This window comes from Scyliorhinus torazame, chromosome 14 (genome assembly GCF_047496885.1).
Source record: "Scyliorhinus torazame isolate Kashiwa2021f chromosome 14, sScyTor2.1, whole genome shotgun sequence".
Classification (NCBI taxonomy): Eukaryota; Metazoa; Chordata; class Chondrichthyes; order Carcharhiniformes; family Scyliorhinidae; genus Scyliorhinus; species Scyliorhinus torazame.
The window spans coordinates 174,375,550-174,388,021 of record NC_092720.1 but is presented as its reverse complement, the minus strand read 5'-3'; the positions used below and the strand labels follow the sequence as shown (position 1 = coordinate 174,388,021).

Here is a 12,472-nt window from a genome sequence, read left to right as displayed (position 1 = left end):
ATGCACCAATCTGGAACAAATACACAAAAGGCTGGGCAATCTCAGCAGGTCTGTCAGCATCTGTGGACAGAGAGCGGAGTCTGTGTTTCAAGCCAGGGTGACTGTATCACAGAACGAAGAGTACACGAATTCCGTAGCCCTGTCAATAACGCGCCTCCAGCGTTTTTACATTCGAGCCATTGTCATATTTTCCGCTTCCCGATATTCGCAATGAAACTATAATTAAACTGTATTGTCTGATGTGCAGTAAGGACAGTTTTCTAAATGTCAGTTATTTTCTCGAATAATTCTTTTTTTTTTTATTAAATATTTTATTGAAAATTTTTGGTCAACCAACACCATACATTGTGCATCCTTTACACAATATTATAACAACACAAATAACAATGACCTATTTTATAAACAAAAAATGAATAAATAATAAATAACAAAAATGAAAACTAGCCCTAATTGGCAACTGCCTTGTCACAAGTAACACTCTCCAAAAATATAATTTAACAGTCCAATATATAATTATCTGTAGCAACGACCTATACATACTATACAGTATATATTAACAACCCTGAGAGTCCTTCTGGTTCCTCCTCCCCCCCCCCCCCACCCCCACCCCTCCCCCCCCCCCCCGATCCTGGGCTGCTGCTGCTGCCTTCTTTTTCCCATTCCGTCTATCTTTCTGCGAGGTATTCGACGAACGGTTGCCACCGCCTGGTGAACCCTTGAGCCGACCCCCTTAGGACGAATTAATCCGCTCTAGCTTCATAAACCCCGCCATGTCATTTATCCAGGTCTCCACCCCCGGGGGCTTGGCTTCTTTCCACATTAGCAATATCCTGCGCCGGGCTACTAGCGACGCAAAGGCCAAAACATCGGCCTCTCTCGCCTCCTGCACTCCCGGCTCTTGTGCAACCCCAAATATAGCCAACCCCCAGCTTGGTTCGACCCGGACTCCTACTACTTTTGAAAGCACCTTTGTCACCCCCATCCAAAACCCCTGTAGTGCCGGGCATGACCAAAACATATGGGTATGATTCGCTGGGCTTTTTGAGCACCTCGCACACCTATCCTCCACCCCAAAAAATTTACTGAGCCGTGCTCCAGTCATATGTGCCCTGTGTAATACCTTAAACTGAATCAGGCTTAGCCTGGCACACGAGGACGACGAGTTTACCCTGCTTAGGGCATCTGCCCACAGCCCCTCCGCGATCTCCTCCCCCAGCTCTTCTTCCCATTTCCCTTTTAGTTCATCTACCATAGTCTCCCCTTCGTCCCTCATTTCCCTATATATATCTGACACCATACCATCCCCCACCCATGTCTTTGAGATCACTCTGTCCTGCACCTCTTGTGTCGGGAGCTGCGGGAATTCCCTCACCTGTTGCCTCGCAAAAGCCCTCAGTTGCATATACCTGAATGCATTCCCTTGGGGCAACCCATATTTCTCGGTCAGCGCTCCCAGACTCGCGAACTTCCCATCCACAAACAGATCTTTCAGTTGCGTTATTCCTGCTCTTTGACACATTCCATATCCCCATCCATTCCCCCCGGGGCAAACCTATGGTTGTTTCTTATCGGGGACACCCCCAAGGCTCCAGTCTTTCCCCTATGCCGTCTCCACTGTCCCCAAATCTTCAGTGTAGCCACCACCACCGGGCTTGTGGTGTAGTTCCTCGGTGAGAACGGCAATGGGGCTGTCACCATAGCCTGTAGGCTAGTCCCCCTACAGGACGCCCTCTCTAATCTCTTCCACGCCGCTCCCTACTCCTCTCCCATCCACTTACTCACCATTGAAATATTAGCGGCCCAATAATACTCACTTAGGCTCGGTAGTGCCAGCCCCCCCTATCCCTGCTACGCTGTAAGAATCCCTTCCTCACTCTCGGGGTCTTCCCGGCCCACACAAAACCCATGATGCTCTTTTCAATCCTTTTTAAAAAAGCCTTCGTGATCACCACCGGGAGGCACTGAAACACAAAGAGGAATCTCGGGAGGACCACCATCTTAACCGCCTGCACCCTCCCTGCCATTGACAGGGATACCATATCCCATCTCTTGAAATCCTCCTCCATCTGTTCCACCAACCGCGTTAAATTTAACCTATGCAATGTGCCCCAATTCTTAGCTATCTGGATCCCCAGGTAACGAAAGTCCCTTGTTACCTTCCTCAACGGTAGGTCCTCTATTTCTCTACTCTGCTCCCCTGGATGCACCACAAACAACTCACTTTTCCCCATGTTCAATTTATACCCTGAAAAATCCCCATACTCCCCAAGTATCCGCATTATTTCTGGCATCCCCTCCGCCGGGTCCGCCACGTATAGTAGCAAATCGTCCGCATACAAAGATACCCGGTGCTCTTCTCCTCCCCTAAGTACTCCCCTCCACTTCTTGGAACCCCTCAACGCTATCGCCAGGGGCTCAATCGCCAGTGCAAACAATAATGGGGACAGAGGGCATCCCTGCCTTGTCCCTCTATGGAGCCGAAAATATGCAGATCCCCGTCCATTCGTGACCACGCTCGTCACTAGGGCCCTATACAACAGCTGCACCCATCTAACATACCCCTCTCCAAAACCAAATCTCCTCAACACCTCCCACAAATAATCCCACTCCACTCTATCAAATGCTTTCTCGGCATCCATCGCCACTACTATCTCCGTTTCTCACTCTGGTGGGGCCATCATCATTACCCCTAACAACCTCTGTATATTCGTGTTCAGCTGTCTCCCCTTCACAAACCCAGTTTGGTCCTCGTGGACCACCCCCGGGACACATTCCTCTATTCTCATTGCCATTACCTTGGCCAGGACCTTGGCATCTACATTTAGGAGGGAAATAGGTCTATAGGACCCGCATTGTAGCGGGTCCTTTTCCTTCTTTAAGAGAAGCGATATCGTTGCTTCAGACATAGTCGGGGGCAGTTGTCCCCTTTCCTTTGCCTCATTAAAGGTCCTCGTCAGTACCGGGGCGAGCAAGTCCACATATTTTCTATAGAATTCGACTGGGAATCCATCCGGTCCCGGGGCCTTTCCCGCCTGCATGCTCCTAATTCCTTTCACCACTTCTTCTACCTCGATCTGTGCTCCCAGTCCCACCCTTTCCTGCTCTTCCACCTTGGGAAATTCCAGCCGATCCAAGAAGCCCATCATGCTCTCCCTCCCATCCGGGGGTTGAGCTTCATATAATTTTTTATAAAATGTCTTGAACACTCCATTCACTCTCTCCGCTCCCCGCTCCATCTCTCCTTCCTCATCCCTCACTCCCCCTATTTCCCTCGCTGCTCCCCTTTTCCTCAATTGGTGTGCCAGCAACCTGCTCGCCTTCTCCCCATATTCGTACTGTACACCCTGTGCCTTCCTCCATTGTGCCTCTGCAGTGCCTGTAGTCAGCAAGTCAAATTCTACATGTAGCCTTTGCCTTTCCCTGTACAGTCCCTCCTCCGGTGCTTCCGCATATTGTCTGTCCACCCTCAAAAGTTCTTGCAGCAACCGCTCCCGTTCCTTACTCTCCTGCTTCCCTTTATGTGCCCTTATTGATATCAGCTCCCCTCTAACCACCGCCTTCAACGCCTCCCAGACCACTCCCACCTGGACCTCCCCATTATCATTGAGTTCCAAGTACTTTTCAATGCACCCCCTCACCCTTAGACACACACCCTCATCTGCCATTAGTCCCATGTCCATTCTCCAGGGTGGGCGCCCTCCTGTTTCCTCCCCTATCTCCAAGTCCACCCAGTGTGGAGCGTGATCCGAAATGGCTATAGCCGTATACTCCGTTCCCCTCACCTTCGGGATCAATGCCCTACCCAGCACAAAAAAGTCTATTCGCGAGTAGACTTTATGGACATAGGAGAAAAACGAGAACTCCTTACTCCTAGGTCTGCTAAATCTCCACGGGTCTACACCTCCCATCTGCTCCATAACATCTTTAAGTACCTTGGCTGCTGCCGGCCTCCTTCCAGTCCTGGACTTCGACCTATCCAGCCCTGGTTCCAACACCGTATTAAAATCTCCCCCATTATCAGCTTTCCCATCTCTAGGTCCGGAATGCGTCCTAGCATCCGCCTCATAAAATTGGCATCATCCCAGTTCGGGGCATATACGTTTACCAAAACCACCATCTCCCCCTGTAGTTTGCCACTCACCATCACGTATCTGCCCCCGTTATCCGCCACTATAGTCTTTGCCTCGAACATTACCCGCTTCCCCACTAATATAGCCACCCCCCTGTTTTTCGCATCTAGCCCCGAATGGAACACCTGCCCCACCCATCCTTTGCGTAGCCTAACCTGGTCTATTAGTTTCAGGTGCGTTTCCTGTAACATAACCACATCTGCCTTAAGTTTCTTAAGGTGTGCGAGTACCCGTGCCCTCTTTATCGGCCCGTTCAGCCCTCTCACGTTCCACGTGATCAGCCGAGTTGGGGGGCTTCCTGCCCCCCCCCCCTTGTCGATTAGCCATCACCTTTTTCCAGCTCCTCACCCGGTTCCCACGCAGCTGTATCTCCCCCAGGCGGTGCCCCCCGCCCATCCTCTCCCATACCAGCTCCCCCCTCTCCCCAGCAGCAGCAACCCAGTAATTCCCCCCTCCCACCCCCCCCCGCTAGATCCCCCGCTAGCGTAATTACTCCCCCCATGTTGCTCCCAGAAGTCAGCAAACTCTGGCTGACCTCGGCTTCCCCCCGTGACCTCGGCTCGCACCGTGCGACGCCCCCTCCTTCCTGCTTCTCTATTCCCGCCATGATTATCATAGCGCAGGAACCAAGCCCGTGCTTCTCCCTTGGCCCCGCCCCCAATGGCCAACGCCCCATCTCCTCCACCTCCCCTCCTCCCCCCATCACCAACTGTGGGAGAGAGAAAAGTTACCACATCGCAGGATTAGTACATAAAACCCCTCTTTGCCCCCCACATTCGCCCCACCACTTTGTTCGAACGTTCTTTTTAATAACCCGCTCATTCCAGTTTTTCTTCCACAATAAAAGTCCACGCTTCATCCGCCGTCTCAAAGTAGTGGTGCCTCCCTCGATATGTGACCCACAGTCTTGCCGGTTGCAGCATTCCAAATTTTATCTTCTTTTTATGAAGCACCGCCTTGGCCCGATTAAAGCTCGCCCTCCTTCTCGCCACCTCCGCACTCCAGTCTTGATAAACGCGGATCACCGCGTTCTCCCATTTACTGCTCCGAGTTTTCTTCGCCCATCTAAGGACCATTTCTCTATCCTTAAAACGGAGGAATCTCACCACTATGGCTCTGGGAATTTCTCCTGCTCTCGGTCCTCGCGCCATCACTCGGTATGCTCCCTCCACCTCCAACGGACCCGCCGGGGCCTCCGCTCCCATTAACGAGTGCAGCATCGTGCTCACATATGCCCTGACGACCGCTCCCTCCACACCTTCAGGAAGACCAAGAATCCTCAGGTTGTTCCTCCTTGCGTTGTTTTCCAGTGCATCCAACCTTTCCACACATCGTTTCTGATGTGCCTCCTGCGTCTCCGTCTTCACCACCAGGCCCTGTATATCGTCCTCATTCTCGGCTGCCTTTGCCGTCACGACCCGAAGCTCCCGCTCCTGGGTCTTTTGTTCCTCCTTTAGCCCTTCCATCGCTTGTAGTATCGGGGCCAACAGCTCTTTCTTCATTTCCTTTTTGATCTCTTCCACACAGCATTTCAAGAACTCTTGTTGTTCAGGGCCCCATGTTAAACTGCCACCTTCCGACGCCATCTTGGTTTTTGCTTGCCTTCCTTGCCGCTGTTCTAAAGGATCCACTCCAATCTGGCCACTCTCTCCTCCTTTTTCCATCCGTATCCAGGGGGGATTCCCTTCTGGTTTACCGCACAGTGTTTTTAGCCGTCAAAATTGCCGTTGGGGCTCCTATCAAGAGCCCAAAAGTCCGTTTCACAGGGAGCTGCCGAAACGTGCGACTCAGCTGGTCATCGCCGCACCCGGAAGTTCTTCTCGAATAATTCTAATCAAAGGAAATGTGTCTTGACTGTTGCTGATCAGTCGTGCAGCGCCCTTCGTTCTCCCCGGATTCTGTTTCTCGAAGTGTTTCCCAACATTCACAAAACTGGTGCTTGATGTTCCTGTGTCGCATCGTTTCCGTTTTCTCCATTGCCAACTGACATTCTCACCCAAAATTCTGCCCGCTCCTCCTCATTGCATCATGACCCGATGTCAGGAAATTCATTTATATGGAGGGTCTATCGAGACCAAGATTGTTCTCCGCGTATACAGAAGGTTCAGTGGGTATTTGGTTGAGACACTTGAACATTTTGGGTGAATGGCCGAAGAAGCTGATGCAGCAAATTGAGAGAGACTGTTTTCACTTCCAAACAGACAAGAACCTGAGGAGTATGCTTGATGATAATAGTTAAAATAAAAAACCGGGAGCTGAAGAGATTCTCGTATTCACAACCGTTTGAATTCTGCAGCATCAAACAGGAGCAGAAGCATGCACTCAGCTGTGAACCCGTTTTAAAGAGGCCTTTGCACAAATAATTCCTCATCCGCTCATTTCGGAAAAACACATCAAATTATCGCTGCTCGTATTTCGGATTCGATCTAAGGTTGCTGCGGCCACACCGCAAAATACTGACGAGTAGACGATCACGGCGCCACACGTCGCAGCCGAAACAACCTGTAACTGGCGATGTACTTAGTCATCAACTGTTTGGAATCTATCATGGCCCAAACTTTATGATTCTCTAATAACAACTTTAGTAGATACAGAGTTTGAATGCCTTAACCATGGTTCCATAATAATGTTCCTGCAACAAGGATATATACACTTTAATTCAGGCTCATAAAAATTACCATGCGAACGCTGTAATATACAATACAAAACAATTTCGATATTCATCACAAACATATGGTACTTGGACGTTCTCCCGGCGTCTGCATCGGTTTTCTCCGCCTGCTGGAGGTCGCTGCCACAGTCCAAATATGTGAAGGTTCGGTGGATTGGCCATGCTCAAGTGTGCCCGATTTTCCATCGATTAGCAGTTTCGCTGGATTGGCCGTGATCAACGTGCGGGATTACGGATATTCTACGGAGGAACTTGGCCTCTTTGTCCTTGCTGATTTTTTGAAACCATTTCTACCAGCATTCCTTTCCTCTCATTCTTGAATATTGCCAGTGCAAACAAACTCTCTCTCTATTTCCACGATTTACTTTCTCCGCCCCCATAGATCTTTCTCTTTCGATCAAAGAGTGTGAGACGGCGAATGAGAGGCGCTCCAACGCGCAACTGGTATTTGGGCGGAGAAAGTTAATCGTGGAAATAGAGAGAGAGGTTGTTTGCACTTGCAATATTCAAGAATGAGAGGAAAGGAATGCTGGGAGAAATGGTTTCAAAAAATCAGCAAGAGACAAAGAGACCAATTTCCTCCGTAGAATACCCGTAATCCCGCAAATTGATCACGGCCAATCCAGCGAAACTGTTAACCCATGGACAATCTGGCTCATTTTAGCATGGCCAATACACCGAACGTTCACATCTTTGCACTGCGGGAGGGACCTCGAGCAGGTAGAGAAAAACGATGCAGACACCGGGAGAACGTCCAAATACCATAAGTTTGGGATGAATATCGGAATTGGTATGTATTATATATTATAGCCATTGCATTGTTATTTTTATGAGCCCGGTTAATTATCCTTGTTGCAGGAACATTATTATGGAACCAAAGTTAAGGCATCCAAACTTGTGTATCTACTAAAGTTGTTTTTAGGGAGTCATAAACTGTGCGTCATGATAGATTCCAAACAGTTGATGACCAAGTACATCGACAGTTACAGACATGCTTCGCCGGTGACGTGTGGCGCCGTGATCGTCTCGTGGTTAGTGCTCTGCGTTGTGGCCGCAGCAATTTCGATTCAGAGTCACGACAGCGATAATTTGATGAGTTTTTCGCAAATGAACTGATGAGGAATTCTCTGAGGAAAGGAATCTTTAAAACGGGCTAACATCTGAGTGCATGTTTCTGCTCCTGTTTGATGCTCCAGAATTCAAACGCTTGTGAATACGAGAATCTCTTCAGCTCCCAGTTTTTTATTTTAACTATTATCAGCAAGCATACTCCTCAGGTTCTTGTCTGGTTGGAAGTGAAAACAGTCTCTCTCAATTTGCTGCATCAGCTTCTTTGGCCATTCACCCAAAATGTTCAAGTGTCTCAAGTAAAGACCCACGGAACCTTCTGTATACGCGGAGAATATTCTTGGTCTGGATGGTCCCTCCAACTCCATGAATTTTCTGACATCTGTCATGATGCAATGAGGAGGAGCGGGCAGGATTTTGGGAGATAATGCCAGCTGGCAATGGAGAAAATGGAAAAGAAGCGACACACGAAAATCAAGCACTAGTTTTGTGAATGTTGGGAAACACTTCGAGAAAGAGACACCGGGGAGAACGAAGGGCGCTGCCCGACTGCTCATCGACAGTGACGTCACATTTCCTTTGGTTAGAATGATTCGAGAAATCAACTGATATTTAGAAACTAAGAAAACTGTCCTTACTGCACATCAGAAAATACAGTTTAATTATAGTTTCATTGCGAATATCTGGAAGCAGAAAATACAACAATGGCTCGAATGTAGAAGGCTGGAGGGCGTTATTGACAGGTCTACAGATAACGGCGTAGTCTTTGTTCTGTGACACATAATCACCCTGGCTTGAAACACAGACTCCGTTTTCTCTCCACAGATGCTGTCAGACCTGCTGAGATTGCCCAGCATTTTGTGTTTTTGTTCCAGATTGGTGCATCAACAAGAATGAGCTGTTACGATGTGGACAAGATGAGACTGTGTCCATCTTAAATTGGCTTGTTTATTGGAGCTAACAGAGCATTTGTCGTCTCTGTGGCGCAATCGTTTCGCGCGTTCGGCTGTTAATCGAAAGGTTGGTGGTTCGATCCCACCCAGAGACGGAGTGTTATCCCACCCCGGGTGAAGTGTATTTTACCTTGTCCCTCTGTAGGGTCGATTTTATATTTCATGCCACGTTGATTTGATTTATTTTCTCCGGTTCCAATATTGAACACGCCAAATGCTGTCTTTCTGATTTTAAACAGTCAGTTCGCATCCAAATGGTTAATCAATATGAATTTGAATTTCCATAGAGAGACATTCACCCAATAGCAACAGTGGGATGAAAGGATCTTAGATTTTTCTCTTTGGATCAAAGAGGGCGAGACGGCGAATGAGAGACGCTCCAAAGTTCAACTGGTATGCGGGCGGAGATGTTGAGTCGTAGAAATACAGAGAAAGTTGGTTTGCACTGACAATATTCAGGAATGAGAGGAAAGGGATACAGGATGAAATGGTTTTTAATAAATCAGCAGGGGTCTTCGTGATCAAGCTCCTCCGTAGAATGCCAGTCACCTGGCACGTTGATCTTGGCCAATCCAGCGAATCTGCTAGTCTATGGACAATCTGGCACACTTTAGCATGGCCAATCGACCGAACCTTCACATCTTTGGACTATGGGAGGGACCTCGAGCAGGCGGAGAAAATCGATGCAGAGACGGGAGAAAGTCCAAATGCCATATATTTGGGATGACTGTCGAAATTGTTATGTATTATCTATTATAGCGGTTCTTTTTATCAGCGTGGGTTAAAATGTATATATCCTTGTTGCAGGAACATTACTCTGGAACCAATGTTGAGGTATCCAAACTGTGTATCTACGAAACTTGTAATGAGAGAGTCATAAAGTGTTGGCCATGATAGATTCCAAACAGTTGATGATCAAGTACATCGGCAGTCACTGTGCACCTCGGCGGTAACGTGTGGCGTCGTGATCGTATAGTGGTTAGTACTTTGCGCTGTGGCTGCAGCAACCTTCTTCGACTCCGAGTCACGACAGCGGTAAGTTAATGTGTATCTCGGAAAGGAATGGGTGTGGAATTGTCTGTGTAAGGCTTCTTTAAAGCGGGTCACATCTGAGTGCATGTTTCTGCTCCTGTTGGAGGCACCTGAATTCAAACTGTTGTGAATACGAGAATCTCCTCAGATCACTGTTTTATATTTTCATCTATCATACTCCTCCGGGTCTTTTATTTTTGCAAGTGAAAACAGTCTCTCTCAATTTGTTACATCAGCTTCTTCGGCTATTCTCCCAAAACTTTCAAGTGTCTCAACCAAATACCCACTGAACCTTCTTTATACGCGGAGAATAATCTTGGTCTCGATAGTCCCTCCATGGAAATGAATTTCCTGACATCTGGTCATGAAGCAGTGAGGAGGAGTGGGCAGAATTCTGAGAAATAGAGTCACTTGGCAGTGGAGAAAAGGAAACGAAGCAACACACGAAAATCAAGCACTTTGTGAATGTTGGGAAAGACTTCGAGAAAGAGACTCCGGGGAGAACGAAGGGCGCTGCCCGACTGATCGTCGACAGTCAAGACACATTTCCTTTGGTTAGAATGAGAAATCAACTGATATGTAGAAACTAAGAAAACTGTCCTAACTGCACATCAGAAAATACAGTTTTGTTATAGTTTCACGGCGAATATCTGGAAGTAGAAAATACAAAAATGGCTCGAATGTAAAATGGTGGAGGAGCGTTATTGACAGGGCTACGGATAATGGTGTAGTCTTTGTTCTGTAACACAAAGTCACCCTGTCTTGAACCACAGACTCCGTTCTGACTTCTCAGATGCTGTAAGACCTGCCGAGATTGCCCAACCTTTTGTGTTTTTGTTCCAGATTTGTGCATGGACAATAACTTGCTCTGAGGACATGGCCAGGATGAGAATGTTTCCATCATAATGTGGCATGTTTATTCGACTGACGTGAGCAGTTGCCGTCTCTGTGGCGCAATCGGTTAGCGCGTTCGGCTGTTAACCGAAAGGTTGGTGGTTCAATCCCACCCGGTGACGAAATGATATCCATCCCGAGGATGCTCTATTTTGTATACTTCGTCTCTCAGTGGGATCGAATCACCGCCTTGGTGCTTTTTATATTTCATGCCACGTTGATTTGATTTATTTTCGCCGGTTCCAATATTAAACACGCCAAATGCTGTCTTTATGATTTCAAACAGTCAGTTCGCATCCAAAGGTTTAATCAATATGAATTTGAACCACCATGGAGAGACATTCACCTAACAGCAACAGTGGAACGAAAGGGGCCTAGATTTTTCTCTTTAGATCAAAGAGTGTGAGACGGCGAATGAGAGGCTCTCCAACGCGCAACTGGTATTTGGGCGGAGAAAGCCAATCGTGGAAATAGAGAGAGAGTTTCTTTGCACTTGCAATATTCAACAATGAGAGGAAAGGAATTGCTGGGAGAAATCGTTTCAAAAAATCAGCAAGAGACAAAGAGTGCAAGTTCCTCCGTAGAATACTCGTAATCCCGCAAATTGATCACGGCCAATCCAGCGAAACTGTTAATCCATGGACAATCTGGCTCATTTTAGCATGGCCAATACACCGAACGTTCACATCTTTGCACTGCGGGAGGGACCTCGAGCAGGTAGAGAAAACCGATGCAGACACCGGGAGAACGTCCAAATACCGTAAGTTTGGGATGAATATCGGAATTGTTATGTATTATATATTATAGCCATTGCATTGTTATTTTTATGAGCCCGGTTAATTATCCTTGTTGCAGGAACATTATTATGGAACCAAAGTTAAGACATCCAAACTTGTGTATCTACTAAAGTTGTTTTTAGGGAGTCATAAAATGTGCGTCATGATAGATTCCAAACAGTTGATGACCAAGTACATCGACAGTTACAGACATGCTTCGCCGGTGACGTGTGGCGCCGTGATCGTCTCGTGGTTAGTGCTCTGCGTTGTGGCCGCAGCAATTTCGATTCAGAGTCACGGCAGCGATAATTTGATGAGTTTTTCGCAAATGAACTGATGAGGAATTCTCTGAGGAAAGGACTCTTTAAAACGGGCTCACATCTGAGTGCATGCTTCTGCTCCTGTTTGATGCTCCAGAATTCAAACGCTTGTGAATACGAGAATCTCTTCAGCTCCCAGTTTTTTATCTTAACTATTATCAGCAAGCATACTCCTCAGGTTCTTGTCTGGTTGGAAGTGAAAACAGTCTCTCTCAATTTGCTGCATCAGCTTCTTTGGCCATTCACCCAAAATGTTAAAGTGTCTCATGTAAAGACCCACGGAACCTTCTGTATACGCGGAGAATATTCTTGGTCTGGATGGTCCCTCCATCTCCATGAATTTCCTGACATCTGTCATGATGCAATGAAGAGGAGCGGGCAGGATTTTGGGAGATAATGCCAGTTGGCAATGGAGAAAATGGAAAAGAAGCGACACTCGAAAATCAAGCACTAGTTTTGTGAATGTTGGGAAACACTTCGAGAAAGAGACACCGGGGAGAACGAAGGGCGCTGCCCGACTGCTCATCGACAGTGACGTCACATTTCCTTTGATTGGAATTATTCGAGAATTCAACTGATATTTAGAAACTAAGAAAACTGTCCTTACTGCACATCAGAAAATACAGTT

General features: G+C 47.5%; 2 non-coding genes across 2 annotated transcripts; both read left to right on the top strand.

Moving 5' to 3' along the window:
* Nucleotides 1-8,843: 8,843 nt before the first annotated feature.
* On the top strand, nt 8,844-8,917 carry trnan-guu (transfer RNA asparagine (anticodon GUU)). The gene has a single exon. It is a non-coding gene; the product is annotated as a tRNA-Asn (tRNA).
* A 1,879-nt stretch (nt 8,918-10,796) lies between these two features.
* Nucleotides 10,797-10,870, top strand: trnan-guu (transfer RNA asparagine (anticodon GUU)). The gene has a single exon. It is a non-coding gene; the product is annotated as a tRNA-Asn (tRNA).
* The last annotated feature ends 1,602 nt before the right edge of the window (nt 10,871-12,472 follow it).